The sequence below is a fragment of the Muntiacus reevesi genome, chromosome 4, assembly GCF_963930625.1.
Source record: "Muntiacus reevesi chromosome 4, mMunRee1.1, whole genome shotgun sequence".
Taxonomy (NCBI): domain Eukaryota; kingdom Metazoa; phylum Chordata; class Mammalia; order Artiodactyla; family Cervidae; genus Muntiacus; species Muntiacus reevesi.
In genome coordinates, this window is record NC_089252.1 from 20,753,672 (window position 1) to 20,773,634 (window position 19,963).

A 19,963-nucleotide genomic window follows, 5' to 3' on the forward strand; every position below is an offset into this window, starting at 1 on the left:
CAAAGCATTTAAAAAAGGATGAGTTGTAAGAAAAGAATCACAAGGCAGAGGAAGTTGTCCTCAAGATGTTGCTAATAGAGGTCTTTGTTGTGGGTTCCGTTGGCCTGAAAGGCTGTAAAAGTGTTTCCCATATAGGGGCAGGTGTGAGAGTGGAGAAACTATAGACCCCAGCTTCTAGTTTCTTCCAGAGAATAAATAAAATATACTAGAGTGGGTTTGGGATGTGTTAAAATGACTATGGTTTGAGAAAGTAACTGTTGATAAACTTCCTGGTAGACTCTGCAACACTTATACAGAGATGGAAATTAAATCATCAGAGAACTAAGCACCTGAACAAACTGTTTTAGTTGAAGGAACTACTTCTACAGAATTTTAATGATATTTATGCTTTTGTGCCTATATTTAGGAATTGTACTGAAAGAGGTGAGGAGACAGAGTCCTACCAAAATCTCTATTGCATCTGCTGCAGAAATACCCCAAGGGCCCCCCACTGCCTTGGGTGAGCTTTCTAGTTTGGCACCCAAACATGGAGCCTCATAGTCTGGATTTGAATCTCATTTCCACAGTACACTAACTCTCTGGTCTTGGGCAAATTTTAACTTATTCTCAAATTCTCAGTTTTGTTATCTGATCATTGTCATCCACCTGACATGATTACCAGATCAAATGAGGAAATGTCAGATGAGCATTTAACTCAGGGATTTCCTTAGTGGTCCATTGGCTAAGACAACATGATCCCAAGGCAGGAGGCCTGGGTTCAAATCCTGGTCAGGGAACTAGATGTCACATGCCCCAACTGAAGAGCCTGCATGCCACAACAAAGATCGAGGATCACAAGTGCCACAACTAACACCTGGCACGGCCAAATAAATAATTTATTTTTTTTTAAAAAGAGCACTTAACGCAGCCCATGGTCCACATGCCCAGCAAGTGTGAATGGTGGTCCTCACCTCCCCCTGGTCTCTGCATTAAAAAGGTGAATCTTTTCCTGACTTATTGATGTGTGCACTCTCTGCCTGATTATTCTGTCTCTTTTCTTTGGCTGCTAGGACTCTTGGACCCAAATTTGCAGCCCACTTGCAGTAACTGAACCACATCATCTGATAGACATTCCTGTGTCTTCATCTTATTACTCCTCCATGACTTTTCCTTGTTCTCTTCATTGCCTATCCTGGTCACTTCTTCCATCCTTTATTCTGTGTGTTTTTATAAGCTGGCTTAGCTTTTTAGTGGAGCAAGGGAAGGTGTAAGTAACTAAGTAAATAAGTGGATCCATGGCTGAGGCCAGGGGAGGAGAAGAGTCACGGGAAGGGGGAAATGGAGAGGACTCTGAAGGGCCAGCTCCTTAAGAAGGGGCAGGGGGCAATAGAAACTGCCCACAGGACCGCTTCGAAACCATTCTTGCTTTATGCCTTCCTTGATATTCACCATGTCTGCTGTCACGGTGTATTGTAATACTGGGCCAGGAAACTCTTGAAAATAAAAAAGGGGGACTTCCCTGGCGATCCTTCAGGAACTTCATTCCTTCCAGTGGTTAAGAATCTGCCTTCCAAGGTAGGGGGATTGGGTTCGATCCCTGGTCAAGGAACCAAGGTGACACATGCCGTGTGGTGCAGCCAATTAAAAAAAAAAGAAGGGTCAGGTTGCCTACTTGTTTCAGGATTCGGTAGGAAACTGCAGGCGCCTCTCTTCCCACTACAGACACGCAGCCCTGGATTCAGCCCGGTTTTCTTCCATGACTCGGTGGCCTCTGTCCGCTGGTGATTCTGTTCCAGCTGCAGACAAAGGCCTTCCCGGGAAGAGGCAGCGTTTTCCTGGCCAACAGGATGCTGACTGCTGACAGGCACACGGTGTGCACCAAACATGCCGCTCTCCTCCGCTGGGGCCAGGAAGATGAGTCAGTTCCACTGGCCCCGGACCTCAGAGTCTTGGGTCTTCCCAGTGAACTTGGAGGGCACAGCCTGGGCTTTTGCAATGTGAAATATAGCAGGGGCTTTTTTTTATGGGATCCAGCTGAGGCTTTGGTGACTGATATCTCCCCTAATAACAACCGGGGAGGAAACTGCTAGCGAGAGATAAAGATAAGAGAGCTTCTGGTGTTTTCAACACCAGACCTTGAAAATGAGGTGTCGCCAAAGCTCCCACTAGCAGAATTCCCCCAAACGCTTTGCTTGCCCCCCTGGAAGTTTCTGTTAAAGAGACAACAACCTAATAATTAATATTTGTGTCCACTTGTTGTCATTCTCTCTGAAATTTGATGCTGTTCTTTCTAGGCTTATGGAGTGGCAGGCGGCCAACCTGTGCCTCGGCCTCAGAGGCAAACGTGGGTGCAGGGTCAGAGGAGGAGGGCAAGGCGGGACTCCAGGGAGGGAAGGTGTCCATGGGGACTGGGGGCACACGGTGGGTCTCAGGAGGCAAAGGCAGCCTTGGCAGTAGCACTGCCCAGCCAGGGCCCTCTGCAGAGAACGCTGTGGACACTCTCTCAGAAAGCTGATGTCTTGGGTCTACAGCGAGGTTCGTCCTTTATTTTGTAAAAAGCCTTTTTGTTTAATTTACTTTTTTCCCCCATTTTTAATCTTTTTTCTCTACTTTAATGAGGCAGGGGGGAACCCACTACACATGAGCTTCCCCAGTATCTCGGCAGTAAAGCATCTGCCTGCAATGCAGGAGACATGAGTTCAGTCCTTGGGTCAGGAAGATCCCCTGGAGAAGGGCATGGCAACCCAATCCAGTATTCTTGCCTGGAGAATCCCATGGACAGAGGAGCCTGGTGGGCTACAGTCCCCAGGGTGGCAAAGAGGCAGATATGATTGAGCGTGTACACATACAAAGAGTCAGATATGAGAAACCATGCGTGGTATATTGCTAAGTGAATTTTGAAAATCACAAAGCCATAGACAAACCCCATTTTAAAAAAATGATTTATTTTTGACTGTTCTGGGTCTTAGTTGCAGCATGCAGGAGCTTTAGCTGCTACAAGTGAACTCTTATTTTCAGCATGCGGGATCTAGTTCCCTGACCAGGAATGGAACCCAGGCCCCGTGCATTGGGAGCACAGAGTCTTAGCCACTGGACCAGCAGGGAAGTCCTCAAACTTCTTTTTTATAGTAACAACAGCAAAAAAAAAAAAAAAAAAAAAATCAATGAGAAAGAGTGTGAAATGATTCATGCCAACAACTTAACAGCTGCCTCCTTTGGAGAAGGGAGTGGATTTGGGGGAAGGAGTGATGAGGGAGAGGAAGTTTTTACTCTGAAATTTAGGAATTTTTGGAGAGAACACAAAATAATTTTAAAAGAGCAAAAAACTCAATTTAGGAGCTCTGGGTGGGGAGAATTCTCTTTCCCACAGAACTCAGGTTAGTCCTGGAGGTTGGGCGCTCCTTCCCAGGCTGCCTTGGTCCACAAGGAAAGCCCCCTCCCCACCTGGATGACGCAGGACCCTCTCTGCCCCTACTCTCTACTCCAAGGCAGGGAACGCTGGCTCTTTCTCACAGCACAATGACTGTACCTAACAGAGTACAAATGTTGTTTCCATTTAATGCCCATGACAATCCTGTGAGGCCAGTAGAGAACACGCCCACTTCACACTGAGAAATCTGAAGTCCAAGATGAGAAACTGCTCAGCTCCCGGGAGTCAGCGAGGGCAGTGAGCCAGGCTCCTCTATCCACGTGCAGAGTCCTTTCAGCCCTGCGTCCTCTGGCAGGAGAAGGTTGGCCTGGAGCTGCCTGAGGAGGGTGAAACGGAGCACAGAGACTGCCTGGGTGTACCACCAGAACGCCAGAATGACCAGGCCAGGATTGTTCTGTGCTGGTTAGCTCTCTGTGTAACAGGCCTCAGCCACGGGTGTGTGTGTGTGCACGCTCAGTCGTATCTAACTCTTTGCAACCCCATGGAGTGTAGCCCCGCCAGGCTCCTCTGTCCATGGAATTTTCCAGGCAAGAATACTGGCATGGGTTGCCATTTCCTCCTCCAGGGGATCTTCCCAACCCAGGGAACGAACCCACATCTCCTGTATCTCCTGAATGGTGGGCAGATTCTTTAGCACTGAGCCACCTGCGAAGCTCTCAACCACAGTGCTCAGATATTTAGTCAAACAGCAGCCTAGATGTCCCTATGAGGATATTTTTCAGGTGAGACTAGCATTTAAATCACTGAACATTGGATAAAGCATTTTACTCTCCTTAATATGAGTGGGAATCATCCAATCAGTTGAAGGTGATAAGAGAAAAAGAAAGCAATCCTGGAAGAATTCTGCCTCCAGGCTGCCTTTGGACTCACTTGCAAGCTCAGCTCTTCCTTGGGTCTCCAGCCTGCTGACCTGCCCTTCAAATTGCAGAATGACCAGCCCCACAATCATGTGAAAGTGAAACTTGCTCAGTCGTGTCTGACTCTTTGAGACCCCATGGACTCTACAGTCCATGGAATTCTCCAGGCCAGAATACTGGAGTAGGTAGCCGTTCCCTTCTCCAGGGGATCTTCCAAGCCCAGGGATTGAACCCAGGTTTCCCACATTGCAGGCGGATTCTTGACCAGCTGAGCCACCAGGGAAGCCCAGTCATATGAGTCAATTCCTTAAAATCAATCTCTCTCTACATGTATATACACACATCCCACTGGCTCTGTGTCTCTGGAGAACTCTGACCAGCACACTTTCTCTAAAGGAGACAGGATGGACACATGTCTTCTAAACTACCTTCCACGGGCATCAACACACCTGGCAGTGAGGCTTCTGTGACTCACACGCTTCATAAGTGATTGAGTGAAAACCAACAGCTAAGCTGAAAATGCTCGATGGCTTTGCTGGATAGGATATTTATTTAAACTGTTGTTTTGTGTCTGAGTCACTGAATCTAATGGAATAGAGCAAAAATTGTCTTGATTAAATCAAGGGTGGATGGGTAGGAGTGATGAGAGGAGAAGTGCCTTCCTTTTCTGAAAAGTCTGTGACCCAGGATTATTCCAGAAACTATAGCTTCTGTTCTGTCTTTTAAATCAGAGTAAATGGGGACTGGTAGGGCCAGCAACAGATCTCCAAGGCTGGCGCTGTTTCCTTTCACCTCCCATCCTAGGTGCAGGTCCCTTCTGTAAGGAAGGGCCCAACTCCATTCTGTCTACACACCCCTCACCGCACGGGTCGAGGCTTCCTGTTACCATATACACAATGCTGAGACCAGCGTGAACTCATTTAGGTGCCTAGCAGGGCTTGCATTTTATGAGAGTTGGTAGAAGAACCCAGAAACAGCTCCTAATCAGAAAGCATCACTGCTTCAATCTCAATTGTGATGGAAACTGAGGCCCGGGGAAAATTGGGCTATCTGCCCAGGGCTGCACAGGAGTCATGGTCTGGGCTGGTCACGGGGCTGTGGGGAAGAAGAAAGGGGGCTGGGAGGATGCGCCCTGGCTTCTCTGGAATCGCCACTCGCCAAGCCTCACCCCTTCTCAAGGAGCAGAGCCTGATGGAGGGATAGAGACTGGCATCCTGGCTTCTCCTCAGAGCTATGATCCGGATATGGAAGAGTGCTTCTTAATGCTTATTTGAATTTCTGGCCTAGTGTCTCCTTTCAAAAAAGTTGAGTCCAAGACCACATTTCATTTCCCACAACATGATGAGCTCATTCCTTGTCCCCGATGGCAGTGGTCCCCAATAATTTTGGAACCAGGGACTGTGCCAGTTTTTCCAGGCACCAGGGTTGGCGATGGTTTCGAGGTGATTCAAGCACATTACATTTATTGTCCACTTGATTTCTATTATTATTGCATCAGCTCCACCTCAGTTCTTCAGGTATGAGATCCTGGAGGTTGGGAAGTCCTACCCTATGACTTGGAGCATTCCCTTATCCCTCTGTACGCAGTTTAGCAGTTACCGCCACCAGAAAGGTTCCTTGTGCCTTCCCTGCCCCCACCCCCACCACGTGCCCCTTGGAGTCCTGGCAGCCCACAGGCTGAGCCCTTTCAGGGCATGGAGGCTGACACTGAGAGCATCTGACACATGATAGAGCTTGGTAAACACCTATTGACTAAACCATGGGGATAGAAGAAATAAATACACTAGGAAATATTTCCTTTTAGGAAAAAATGACTAGAAATTCCTACTCATCTTGCCTGATACATAATGGGCATTCAGTGCTTATAGAATAATTCTCAAAAATGAGAAGGTTGTGCTCAGAATAAATAGCCCCTGAGATCAGCTGTGTTGTGGGGATAATAGGCAGTCTCACTGTCATTTCTGGGTAAAAACATCAATGGCCATGAAGAGAATACTTTCAATTTTAAGTTTTCCTTCCATACATTTTCTAAAACCACCATAATGCCTTGTTGCTTGTCTAAAATCTAGTAATTAGCACAAAATTTAGCCCCACATTAGAGGGTATGAGGTATTTTAAACTTGAAATTAAATATGGCAGGATTCCAGGAGTCTGCCAATTATCTAGAAAAATAGGATCCACCTGGTCTCAAATTTTCCAGTTAATTCAACAAATTCAAAATCACTTGCTTTATATATTAGGCAACACCGTGTCTGTTCCCTTTTCATTCATTCATCCATTATCGTGGGGAATGGAAGTCCCCTGCTGTAGGAGGGTTGAAGGTGCTCAAGGAGATAAGACATCAATAAGCAAGGAGGAGAAGGTCAGAGGACTTCTCTGATGGCTCAGTGGTAAAGAATCCACCTGCCAATGCAGGAGATGCAAGAGATGCGGGTTTGATCCCTGGGTCAGGAAGATCCCCTAGAGTAGGAAATGACAACCCACTCCAGCATTCTTGCCAGGAAAATCCCATGGACAGAGGAGCCTGGCGGGCTACCGTCCATGGGGTCCCAAGAGTCAGACACAACTGAGTATACACACCCTGATGGCCTGTATGGGATCTCTCACCTCAGAAATTCAGAAGTCCACCAGGGGCTGGATAGAGTGCACCAACCAAACCTAAAAGCATAGACTTTTGATCAAACGGTGCTGTAACAGTCAAGGAAACCTAGGTTAAAAACAACAATACAGATAATGCTATGATCAGGGCTGGGCCCCAGTAGGGATGGGATAGGCCTGATCTTGAGAAAGAGGCAGAAAGGGTAAAGGGCTAACTTAAGAATGGGAGATTTCCTTTGGCTAATAGCTGCCATTCCATATAGGCAGTAAGAATACATCTGCAATATTCTTGACAAGGGACAAGCAACAAGGCGGGATGGACGGGGGCTGGTCCCTAGGCCAAGCTGGAGGAAAGGCAGCCCGGGGCCTGGGGCCGTGACTCAGGCAAGAGGAATGCTGCCCAGGCCGCCTGCAGCTGTGATAAGGGGGACAGGATGGGACACAGCAGGGGACATCCTGGAGCAGCCTGGGGGACCTTCCAATCAGGAGCCACAGGCACAAGCCCCGGGCCCCAGAGAATTCCGGCCAGCGTGCCAGGCAGAGTCCTGGAGGGCGAGCAAGGGGAGAAGAGTGGAGATGGGACCATCCGTCACCCAGGTGCAGTGGGCGGAAGGAAGGAATAGTGGCTGAGGCCCCGTGTGCTGTGCCCATAGCTTCCTTACAGACCCTCTGGCTCCGCCTTCCAGCCCTGCAGCCCCTGACCTGCCCCAGACCCTTCCCAGCCTGCCCTTGGATGTCCCCCTGCTCTGCACCTTCTAACCCTTGGATTCAAACCTCAGGCCTGTTTCTCCTACCAGCCAGGTTTGTGCCACATTTTTGTAATGCTTGTGCCTTAATTTACTCCCTTCAGTGGCTCCCATTTTAAACATGGCCTCTGCCTGCTAAGCAAATACCCTTGTTCATAAATTACTCCCACCTGAACCACCTCTTTCTCCCTCCCCACCCTCCAACTCCACACGGAGGATCCCGGGGCTTCCTTGCAGCATGATCAAAACCCTTCCTGGGTATCCACTCACCAGACTGCTGGTGAGACCAGGCGCAGGGTGCAACTTCTGCCCCCTAGGAAGCAATCTCATTAGTAGGCAGTTTAAACCACTTATGGGGGCTTCCCAGGTGGCGCTAGTGGTAAAGAACCCATCTTGCCAGTGCAGGAGACATGAGACATGGGTTCTATCCCTGGGTCAGGAAGACCCCCTGGAGAAGGGCATGGCAACCCACTCCAGTATTCTTGCCTGGAGAATCCCATGCACAGAGGAGCCTGGTGGGCTACAGTCCATACGGTCACAAAGAGCTGGACACGACTGTAGCGACTTAGCACACATGTGTGTAAACCACCCATAGGTCCCTGCTTCGTCAGGTTTCTCTGGTTTTTTCCTTCTGTCATGGAGTCTGACGCTCAGGCCCCTTCCCCTTCAACCTCTCCTACAAACGCCTGGAGTTTTGGGTTCTGACCCATCCTTCAGTGAGTTCCCTGCCTCCCCAGTAAAGGAAAACATCATCATGTTAAGACCCATGGTGGTAAGTCATGTTGATAGTGTGTACCTTGATATATGTTATGAGAATAACACTTCACCCCTGCCGTCTTCCTTCCAAAACCCAATAAGCTCACTCTAATTATGAGCAAAACCTCAGACAAATCCCAACTAAACAGCAGTCTCCAAAATAACTTACCAGCACTCCTCGAAACTGTCAAGGTCATCAAAAACAAAGGCAGATGAGAAATTGTCACAGTCAGGAGGAGCCAAAGGAGACATGATGATGAAATGTAACACGGTGTCCTAAATGGGATCCTGGCGCAGAAAAGGACATTAAGCAAACAATTAGGGAAATCTGAATAAGTTTTGCTGTTCAGTCACTAAATCATGTCTGACTCTTTGCAACCCCATGGACTCCAGCACGCCAGGCTTCCCTGTCCTTCACCATCTCTCTTAAGTTTGTTCAAATTCATGTCCACTGAATCGGTGATGCTATCCAACCATCTCATCTTCTGTCACACTCCTCTCCTTTTGCCTTCAATCTTGCCCAGCATCTGGGTCTTTTCCAATGAGTTGGCTCTTGTATGGAGGTTAGTTAATAATAATTCATCAATATAGTTTCATTAATTCTAGCAAATATATATAAATGTAACACACAAAGTTAATAATCAGGGAAACAGCGTGTGGGCTGTGTGGGAACTCTGTGTACGATTTTTGCATTTTTTTCTGTGAATCTAAGACTGTTCTAAAAGAGAAAGCTCATTTAAAAAAAACAAAGGCTTTTTTGAGAAGTCATTCTACACCCCTAATACAGCAGCAGCTGCTGAATCCTTTATTACTAAAGAAAATCTTACTAATGGATCCTAAATGCTGCCTTTCAAACTACTAAAGTGACACTTTATCATGCCTATATCAAAGGTATTGTTTTTCCAGTAGTTATGTACGGATGTGAGAGTTGGACCATAAAGAAAGCTGAGTGCTGACGAATTGATGCTTTTGAACTGTGATGTTGGACAAGACTCTTGAGAGTCCCTTGGACTTCAAGGAGATCAAACCAGCCAGTCCTGAAGGAAATCAGTCCTGAATATTCATTGGAGGGATTGATGCTGAAGCTGAAACTGCAATATTTTGGACACCTGATGGGAAGAATTGACTCATTAGAAAAGACCCTGATACTGGGAAAGATTGAAGGCAAGAAGAGAAGGGGACAACAAGGATGAGATGGTTGGATGGCATCACCAACTCAATGGACTTGAGTTTGAGCAAGCTCTGGGAGTTGATGATGGACAGGGAAGTCTGGAGTTGAGCAAGCTCTGCGAGGTAGTAACTCTGGGAAGCCTGGTCTGCTGCAGTCCATGGGGCCGCAAAGAGTCAGACAAAACTGAGACTGAACTGAACTGAAAGTATCACTAGTACTAAATGAAAACTCACCTATTTTAGCCTTATTTGTTGTTTAGTCACCAAGTTGTATTCGACTGTTTTGCGACCCCATGGACAGTAGCCTGCCAGCCTACTCTGCCCTACTCAGCCTATTCATGGGATTTCCTAGGCAAGAATACAGGAGTGGGCTGCCATTTCCTTCTCCAGGGAATATTTCTGACCCAGGGTTCAAACCCTCATCTCCTGCATTGGCAGGCAGATGTTTTACTGCTGAGCCACCAGGGAAACCCTTAGCTTTCTTTACTTCTATTTTAAGTATCTACTATATACTCCAAAAGAACTATTATTACTATGTCTTTTAAAAATTCTGGCTAGAGTTATTTCTGATTCAGAAAGTGATATATTACTTGGTAAGACTTGAAAAGAAACTGTTGGCAAAATTGTTCCTCCCATAAAAAATAGTACTATTTGCAAACTTCTCTTAAAAGTATTTTTGGAAATGACTCAGAATGCTTCCTGACTCCACCACATTCTACCTTGTAGAAACTGTGATAACGAAGCAGTAATTTCCAGTAATAGCTAGGTGGCTTACATCCCAATAAGATGATTCCATATCTTATTGTGCAAATTTGAAATCTGTTCTCTTCTTTCTTGGAGCAATTTGTGAAGTTACAAAAGCATGTTATTCTGATTTCATCCATCATATATTTCTTTCGCTGTTGTTGTCTTATGGAGAATGGGAGGATTCGAGAAGGGGAGAGAGGTGTTATCAAGTAGAAAATTGTGGAGAAGCTTTTCTTGTTCTCTGAAGAAATATCTCAAACACAGTATTAGTGCCTTGGTTTGCCTGAGAGTCCCTTGGACAGCAAGGAGATCAAACCAGCAATCCTAAAGGAAATAGTCCTGAAGATTCATTGGAAGGACTGATGCTGAAGCTGAAACTCCAACACTTTGGCCACCTGATGTGAAGAACTGAGTCATTGGAAAAGACCCTGATGCTGGGAAAGATTGAAAGCAGGAGGAGAAGAGGGCAACAGAGGATGAGATGGTTGGATGGCATCACCAACTTGATAGACATGAGTTTGAGCAAGCTCAGGGAGTTGGTGATGGACAGGGAAGCCTGGTATGCTGCCGTCCATGGGGTCACAAAAAGTCAAACATGACTGAGCATCTGAACTGCTTGCCTATGTGTGGCACAGAACACATTATCACACCACCATGAGATCAAGTTATGAAAGACTTTGTAAAATAGAAAATAAATGGGTGGGCAAATGCCTTTGAAAAACTGCAGTATGGACCATGAACCCTGTCATACAGTCCTGCCCCACCACTGAAATTCTAGCATCTGCTGGTTTTGTTTCACCTGCCATCTTTTCAGCTCTCTTGTCTTTTGAGCAGTTTGCTCACGTCCCCTTCACTGGCAACTAGTGATCAAAGGAGTCCCAGTTTAAGCAAAATCTAACCAGTCTGCTCATACTTGGAGTTCTTAGCACGGCTTACCTTCATGAAACAAAAGTCTTCAGTTGCCCAAAGCCTTCGGCGGCTCCACATTGGCTGCTCACATGGCACAAGGTCATCCTGAGACAGGCTTGGTTCCACCACCGTTCTGTAAACTCTGCCAAATGTTTGCACACAGATCCACTCCCATGGGGATCAAGCAGAGGGAGTGACTGAGACTATTTCCAGCATGTCTCAGCACCAGGCCTGACACGGAAGTGAGAAGTCTAGACTTGCAGGCTGAGGGTCGGGGTCTGAGCTCACACCTTTACTTACTAGACAGGGGAAGGACAGGTTACAGGAATGTTTAGAAACCTTAATGTGCTCATCTGAAAATGACGGTTATAATCCCTGTGTGTTGCAGAGCTTGTGTGCAGTTTTATGTAATTGTGATTTGTGAAGTGCTACAGATATGAAATGCCTTTAGTCCTCACAGTATAGTTTACACAAGATGCTTCCTGGGCAAGCTGAGGTAAGGTGCTAGCAGTTTCAGAATTGTCGGTTTCATCACGATATTAAAAATGTGATTCTTCAGGCCTTTTGTGCCACTTGGCTCTACCAATTGAATATTAAAAAGGAGGTTGAGAAAACCATGGCTGATTGGCATTTGCAGAAATGTTACTGGAGATGTAGGCTTCACTGTTAGGCAAGAAAGCTCTTGAATTGGTCAGGGCCAGACGCAAACTTCACAATCTGTCCACCTATCCATCGAAGAGAGAGTAGAGATGGGTAGGACTTGACAAGCTCTTTCAAAGGTCCAAGCCTCTGGGGCAGGAGAGTGGGAAGCTGGTAGAAGTGGCTGGGTCCCTCTGCCACTAACCAGTCTGTGGTTGTCACCAGAGCTGTTCAGTCTTTGCATTCTCTTAATGGTATCTTTCAATGAACTGAGCTTTAATTTCGCTTTTATTGATCACTATTTTTCTCGTACAGTTAATGGGGTTTTGTGTGTGTGTCCTTAGAAATCTTTGCCTACCTTGAGGTCATGAAGATATTTTCCTATACTCTCTGCTAAAAGCATTTTGGTTCCCTTTTTTATTCAGATTTGTTATCATCTTGAATTAATTACGTTGAGTATGATGGTGGGGTTTAGATAAACGACATGTACCCATCATTATGGTATCACACAGAGTATCTTTGATGCCCTAAAACCCCTCTGTGCTATGCCTATTTGTCCCTCCCCTCCCCCGCAACCCCTGGCAACCACTGGTCTTTTTCAATGTCTCCACAGTTTTGCCTTTTCTAGAACGTCATACAGATGGACTCACATGCATTATGCAGCCTTTTCCAGGTTGGCTTTTTTCACTTACTAATATGCATTTAAGGTCCCTTCATGTCTTTTTTTTTTGGCTGAGCTGAGTCTTCATTGTGGTGTACAGGCTCTCTCTTTTTTGCTGCACACAGGCTTTTGTAAAAAATCATTTAGCCATCCTCGTGGGTGTGAAGCGATACCCCATTGTGGTTTCGGTTTGCATTGCTCTAATGACTAACGATGCCGAGCACTTTTTCATTCACCCATTGGCCAATTGTATATCTTCACTGGGAAACGTCTGTTCAAGTCCTCTGCCTATTTAAAAAATTGGGTTCTTATCTTTTTGTTGTTGAGTTATAAAGTTCTTTAGATATTCTGGTTGCTAGTCTTTTATCAGATACATGATTTGCAAACATTTCCTCCCATTCTGTAGATGGTATTTTTCCTCTCTTGATAATGTTCTTTGGTGCACAGAACTTACAAAATTTTGATGAAGTTCAATTTATCTCTTTTGCTGTTGATGCCTGGGTTTTGGTGTCATATCCAAGAAATCACTGCCAAATCCAACATCATGAAACATTTCCTTTATGTTTTCTTCTAAGAGTTGTAAAGTTTTAGCTCTTACATTTAGGTCTTTAATCCATTTTGAATTAACTTTTGTATATGATGTGAGGTAAAGGCCCAACTTTATTCCTTTGTATATGGATATAGTTTTTCTAACGCTAATTGTTAAAAGGGCTTCCCTGGTGGCTCAGTGGTAAAGAATCCGCCTGCCAATGCAGGAGACGCAGGTTCGATCCGTGGGTTGGGAAGATTGCCTGGAGGAGGAAATGGCGACTCACTCCAGTATACTTGCCTGGGAAATCCCATGGACAGAGGAGCCTGGTGGGCTACAGTCCATGGGGTCGCAAAGTCGGACACGACTTAGTGACTAAGCAACAACAATTGTTAAAAAGCCTGTCCTTTTCACATAAAGTGTCCTGACCCTTGTTGAAAATCAACTGACCATATCTGCAAGGGTTTATTTCAGAACTTTCTACTCCATCCATTGGTGTACATATCTACTCTCATGTCAGTGCAACACTTTTGATTTCAGTGGCTTTTTATTAGGTTTTGAAATCTGGAAATGTGAGTCCAGCAACTTTTATCAAGATTATTTTAGTGAGTTGGAATTCCTTAAGAATCCATCTGAACATTCAGCTGTATTTCTATTTCTGTAAAAAAAGAAAATGCCATTGGGATTTTAATAGGGATTGTATTGAAACTATGTTGCTTTGGGGAGTACTGTCATCTTAACAATATTAAGTCTTCCAATACATGAAAATGAGATATCTTTCCACTTTTTTAGGTTTTTCCTTTCTTTGGACAATGTTTTGTAGTTTTCAGTCTGTAAGTCTTTTGCCTCCTTGGTTAAATTTATTTCTAAGTATGTTATTCCATTTTATGCTACTTTAATGGAATTGCTTTCTTCGTTTTGTTTTCATATCATTCATTATTACCTTGATAAGCATGATTCCAATACCCCCATAAACATAATTCCAACATCCCTCAATCTAATCCATTTTGTCAAATGGTATTTTTTAATTTCACTTTTAAATTTTGCACCATATAGAAATACAATTTATGTCTGACCTTGCCAAATTAGTTTATTATTAATTTATTATAGTATACAGGTTTATTATTTATTTATTATTAGTTTATTGTTAAATTATTAATTTGACCTTGCCAAATTCACTTACTAATTCTTGACAGCTTTAATTCTTTCTTTCCAGTTTATATGCCTGTAATTTTTTTGCCCCATTGTCCCAGTGAATAGTGATCTCCAGTGCCATGTTGAAGAGAAGTGAGAATGGACAGCTTTGCCTTGCTTTCCCTCTTAAGGTGAAAATTCCAATATTTCATCATTATGTATGGTGTTAGGTACAGGACTTTTGGTGGCAATAGTGGTAAAGAACCCACCTGCCAATGCAGACAACTCGAGAGACATGGGTTCGATCCCTGGGTCAGGAAGATCCCCTGGAGAAAGGCATGGCAACCCACTCCAGTATTCTTGCCTGGAGAATCCATGGACAGAGGAGCCTGGCGGGCTACAAAGAGTCATACACGACTGAGACAACAGCACGCACACATGCCAGGCTGAGTTTTCTTTTATTCCTAGTATGCTGAGAGTTTTTATTATGAATAGGTATTGAATTTTGTAGACTGCTTTTCCTGTATCTACTGAGTCAGTCATATGATTTTTCCATTTTATTCTGATAATATGATGAATTATATCGATTAATATTTTAAAAATAAATAGCCTTACATTCCTGGGGGGAAAAAATCCTAGTTTTTGGTCATGCTGCATTATCCTTTAAAGAATGCTGGGTTCAGTTTGCTAATATTTTGTTAAGGATGTTTGTGTCTATGTTCAAGAGGAATATTGGTCTGTGGCTTTCTCTTCTTGTAATGTCTTTGTCTGGTTTTAGTATTAGAGCTGGCTGGCCAAAAATTTTAAAAATTGGGAAATGATTTTCTCCTCTATTCTCTGAAACAGTTTGTGTATAGTTGGCGTAATTTCTTCCTTACAAGTTTGATAGAATTTACCAGTGAAACCATCTTTGACTGAAGTTTTCTTTACAAGAGGTTTTTAATTGCACATCCAATTTTTAAAATCAACATCAGATTTTCTATTTCTTCTTATGTCAGTTTTGGTAAATTGTGTTTTTCAAGAAATTTTTTCCTTTTAATCTAACTTAGTATTTGCTAATGATAGCCCCTCTTTATTCCTGTTGTTTGAAATGTGTGTTTTCTCTCTTGTTACCCTACTCAATCTGGTGTTATTTTCTATCAGCCTCAAGGAAATTGTTTAGCATTTCCTGTCATGTAAATTTGCTAGAGATGACTCAGCTCTTATTTATCGAAAAATGCTTTTATTTTGCTTTAATTTTACAAGATATTTTAGTATAGTTTATAATTCTAAATTGCAGGCATTTTTCTTTCAAGACTTAAAAGATCTCATTCCTTTATCTTTTGGCCTTCATTATTTCTGATGAAATGTACAGCTTAATTGTGTATGTGTATCATGTGTCTTTTTTCTTCTGGGTCTTTTGAGATTTTTTTTTTCCCTTTAATTTGTTGTCAGCATTTTAATTACAAAGTGACTGGGTGTGACTTTTCTATATTTATTTTGCTTATGACTTGCTCAGTTCTGGGTCTGTGGGTTTATATTTGTTTTCTTTTGTTCAATCATTTAAAAAGCTTGGCTGCCTCCTGCCCACATGGTCTTCCTCTATTGCAGGTCTGCTCTTCTATCTCCTACACCAGACAAGGTGTTTGCTTCAACTGGGGCTATTGGTTCAAAAGTGGGTGAGGGGTTCATTCCTACCTGAAATTCAGTGAATCAGGGCTTCCTTGCATCTACAACCTATTCACCAAATGATTCTTCACTCATGTAGGTTTATTTTGCTCTTAGCATGGTAATGAAGGCCTTCTGCCTTCTCATTCATCATAATCCTGAAAAAAAATTCAGGATTAAAAAACTAATTTAAAAAATTATTCCTATTCCCTCATTCTCTATATTAATACATGAGAGATTATACTTCCTACCTCATAGAAGTGACGTGTGGCCATGTGACTTGATTGACCAATGAAATGTGAAGTGTGACTGTTGCTGGGTAGTATAGTTAAGCCTGTGTGTGACTGGACACAGTCACTGCCCTCTATGTGGTAAGCTGAATAACGTCCCTCCCCGCCAAAGACGTCCTCTTAGTGCCTGCATGGGTGCTGTGCTAAGCCACTTCAGTCGTGCCGCCTGACTTTGTGCAACCCTATGGACTGCAGCCCGCCAGGCTCCTCTGTCCAGGGGATTCTCCAGGCAAGAATACTGGAGTGGGTTGCTATTCCCTTCTCCAGGGGATCTTCCTGACTCAGGGATCGAACACGTGACTCCTGTGTCTCCTGCATTGCAGGCGGATTCTTTACCACTGACTACCAGGGTAAAGAATGCCTGGGACATTCTTCCTCCCAAGACAGAAAGGATGTTGCAAGTGTGATTAAGGTAAGGAACATGAGATAAGGAGATTATCACAATGTAATCACAGGATCCTGACAAGAGGGAGGCAGGAGAGGCAGAACAGGGAGAAGATGTGATGACAGGGCTGAGATAACAGAGAGACTTGAAAATGCCCCACTGCTGACTCAGAAGACAGGAAGGTGTGCTCAGGAAGCCTTGAGGAGCTGGAAGGGAGGGATGCAGACGCTTGCTCTAGAGTTTTGGGAAGATAAACAGTCTTGCCAACCCCTTGATTTTTAGCCTAGTGAGACCCATTTCAGACTGTGACCTTCATTATGTAAGACAATAAACTTGCATTGCTTTCAGCTACTTAAGTTTCTGGTAACTGGTTATAGTAGCAATTCCCAGATAGCTCAGTTGGTAAAGAATCTGCACGTAATGCAGGAGACCCCGGTTTGATTCCTGGGTCAGGAAGATCCCCTGGGGAAGGGATAGGCTACCCACTCCAGTGTTCTGGCCTGGAGAATTCCATGGATTATATAGTCCATGGGGTCACAAAGAATTGGACACGACTGAGCGACTTCCACTTTCCAAGAAACAAAGACATTCTGTCCCAACTACAGCAACACTCCAAGCTGAGGAGGCTGTCAGCCTGCTTTTCTGAGCAAGTGACATAGGCCACAGCAGAGCCCCAGCTGATCGCGGCATGTCTGGAGAATGAGCAAGAAGTAAAATTCTGTCCTTTTAAACCTCAGAGTCTTTGCAGATATCTACTTTTACAGCAGACCTATGTGTCAGGACCAATCCCACTTAAAGGATGTAACTCTGTATGGTTTTGCTGTGGGACTTGAAAAGTTTTTTCAGCGGGGCCTGTGAGTTCAGGCCCCAACGAGTGATGAAATATTGGGGCTACTCCGACGGGAACGTCAGGAATGGTTTAGAGTTAGTTCTGCTGAGGGCCTAGTTATGTCCTGGCTCCTCATACACAGAGGACACACACAGAGGTTCAGAATGCCTGCTGTTTCTCCAACAGAGAGCAATTGAAAGGAAAATCTCTGTAGGCGGGAAACCTAGGGGACAATATAAGGTGTGAATGCAAGTGTACTTCAGGGAGTTTTGGCAACAGCAAAGAAAAGTGACTATGGGGGAAGAAAACTGGTAGAGAGAATATAGCCTCTTTGAATCAGTAGTGAGTTTTGCTGGATGATGCTGTTCAGAGGCAGAGAGAGCTGAGGTCTTCACTCTGCTTTTGTAAGAACCAATCAAATGACAAGGGCAAAAACAAAACCCAAGCTGAAAGCATAGGTTTCTGCAAGCAGGTATGTTTCAGGGTCTCTCCTGGGACCCGCACACATATAAACTGATAATCCCTTTCCTTGTCTGTAGACAAGGACAATAAATATTCCCTAAGAGCAATTCCAAAATGTTAGGATTCTATACTGTGTAATGTAAATTATGACTCTGCAGTTTGCAGAGTCAGTTTGTCTACTATTTCAGTTTCTAAGGATATCAGTTTCTAAGGCCATAAGGAGTGTATTATATTTTTAGAGATTTCTCTTTGGGTTGAGGAGTACCATGCCTTGAAAATATCTAGTGAACCATCCAATATAATGCCCTGTGAGGGCTGGATGATCTTGACACTGACTCTGGGTCCAGGAAGAACCCAGGGGTGGGAGTGCATTTTCTAGGTTCTGAAGTAAAGAATTCGAGGATCTGGACTGAGTCTAGAGACCTTTCCTAGAGGTGGGGTTGAAGGCAGCCAAGCAGGGTGTACCTAGACAAGTGTGAACCAAGACCCTCAAAGGGGAGTGAAGGTGAAACAGACACAAAGGCAGAGCATCACCGTGATGGACAGGGGAGGAGCCACTGAGAAACGCACGTGGGACTAAAGATAGGAAGCTGGAATCCAGCCTGGAGGCTGAGTGGGGCACCCAGCGCAATAAAGCCCATTTTCTCGAAGTGCTGGTCTCTTGGCCTGGGGCTCAGAGAACCAGAGTTGAGGGGACTTCCTGAAGATGACTTGGAGGAGGACCCTGATCCCTGTGGGCATCTGTCATCTCTCCACTCTGTTTGTGGGTCCCTGAAAACGTTCACCCATGAACTCTTGCTTATCTTATCTGCCTCAGGGCCTTTGCACCAGCTCTTCTTTCTGGTGGGAAGGCTCTTACCCCACTTTCGACTTGACCCACTCCTGCTCTTCTGGCTTTTCTCAATGTCTCTTCCCCCACGAAGACTTCTCTGACCACAGTTGTAACCTGCTCCACCCATCCAGTTACTGCCCTTCTCTCCTTTTCTTTCTTTTTTCCTTCTTTGACACCTATCTGACATCTGGTACACAGTGCAGTTTACTGATTTACTCTATTAGGGGCTCATGGTCTATTTCCTCCTGCTTAAATGTGAGCTCCATGGATGGAACTAAGTCTGATTGGCTTCCTGATGCATCTCTAGTGATGTTCTGGCCCAGTGCAGCTGGGGGTTCTATGGATACCTGTTACATGGGTGCAAGGGGCTTCCCTGGTGTCTCAGATGGTAAAGAATCTGCTTGCAATGCAGTTCGATCCCTGGGTTGGAAGAACCCCCTGGAGAAAGAAATGGCAAGCCACTCCAGTATTCTTGCCTGGAGAATTCTATGGACAGAGGAGCCTGGAGGGCTACAGTCCATGGGGTCACAAAGAGTCAGACATGACTGAGACTAACATGTCTACTTCCACATGGGGGAAAAGGACATTTCCAAATATTATCCTGTTGAAAATAGCATATTCCAAGTCACAGGTCATCTAGGGCCCAGCTCTGCCTTATATAACACACGTTAGGGCTGCCAGCACTAAAGGGGAGCATCCTGACACCTATTTGTGGACTCCAGCTAAGTAATTTTTAATCTCCTTTTAAAATGCCATGACCTTCTCCCGGAGCGTGACTCCTCTTGCCTCTGTCCCACCAGGGGTGGAAGCAGAGGTCCACTCCCGTGGCTGGGAGAGCTGGATGCAGAGGGGCAAGGGTAGCAGGCCTCTAATTTTTGTCACAAGTCACTTGATGACTCTTTCAGAGTCTAGGTTTAGAGACAAATACAACGGAGGCAAGTACCACGGAGAGAGAGATGGCTGCGAGGTGGCCAACCCAGAGGCCTGCTACCCCAGGGACCAGCTACCCCAGGGGCCGGCTAATCCAAGGGCTGGCTCCTGGAGGCACTTAGAAAGGTGGGGAGGTTGTCCTCTCGTGCCCCTTCCTCCTGAGAGCTCCTCCCTCCTTTTCGGGGCTCCAACCACATGAACACGTGCAAATAGCACACAACCCATGGGTGCCCAGCGCTCACTGTGTATCCTCCTCGAAGGGCATGGGAAGTGGGGAGGGGACGCCTGGCTTCTCACAAGCAGGCCAGTTGGCTGTCAGAGATGCACCATGGCCGCGCCTCCCTCGCATCCAGCTCTCAAGGCTGAGGACCAGCACACAGCTCCTGCATCTGCACTTTAGCTCAGTTTGGAAGGAACTCGTGCACCATAACTT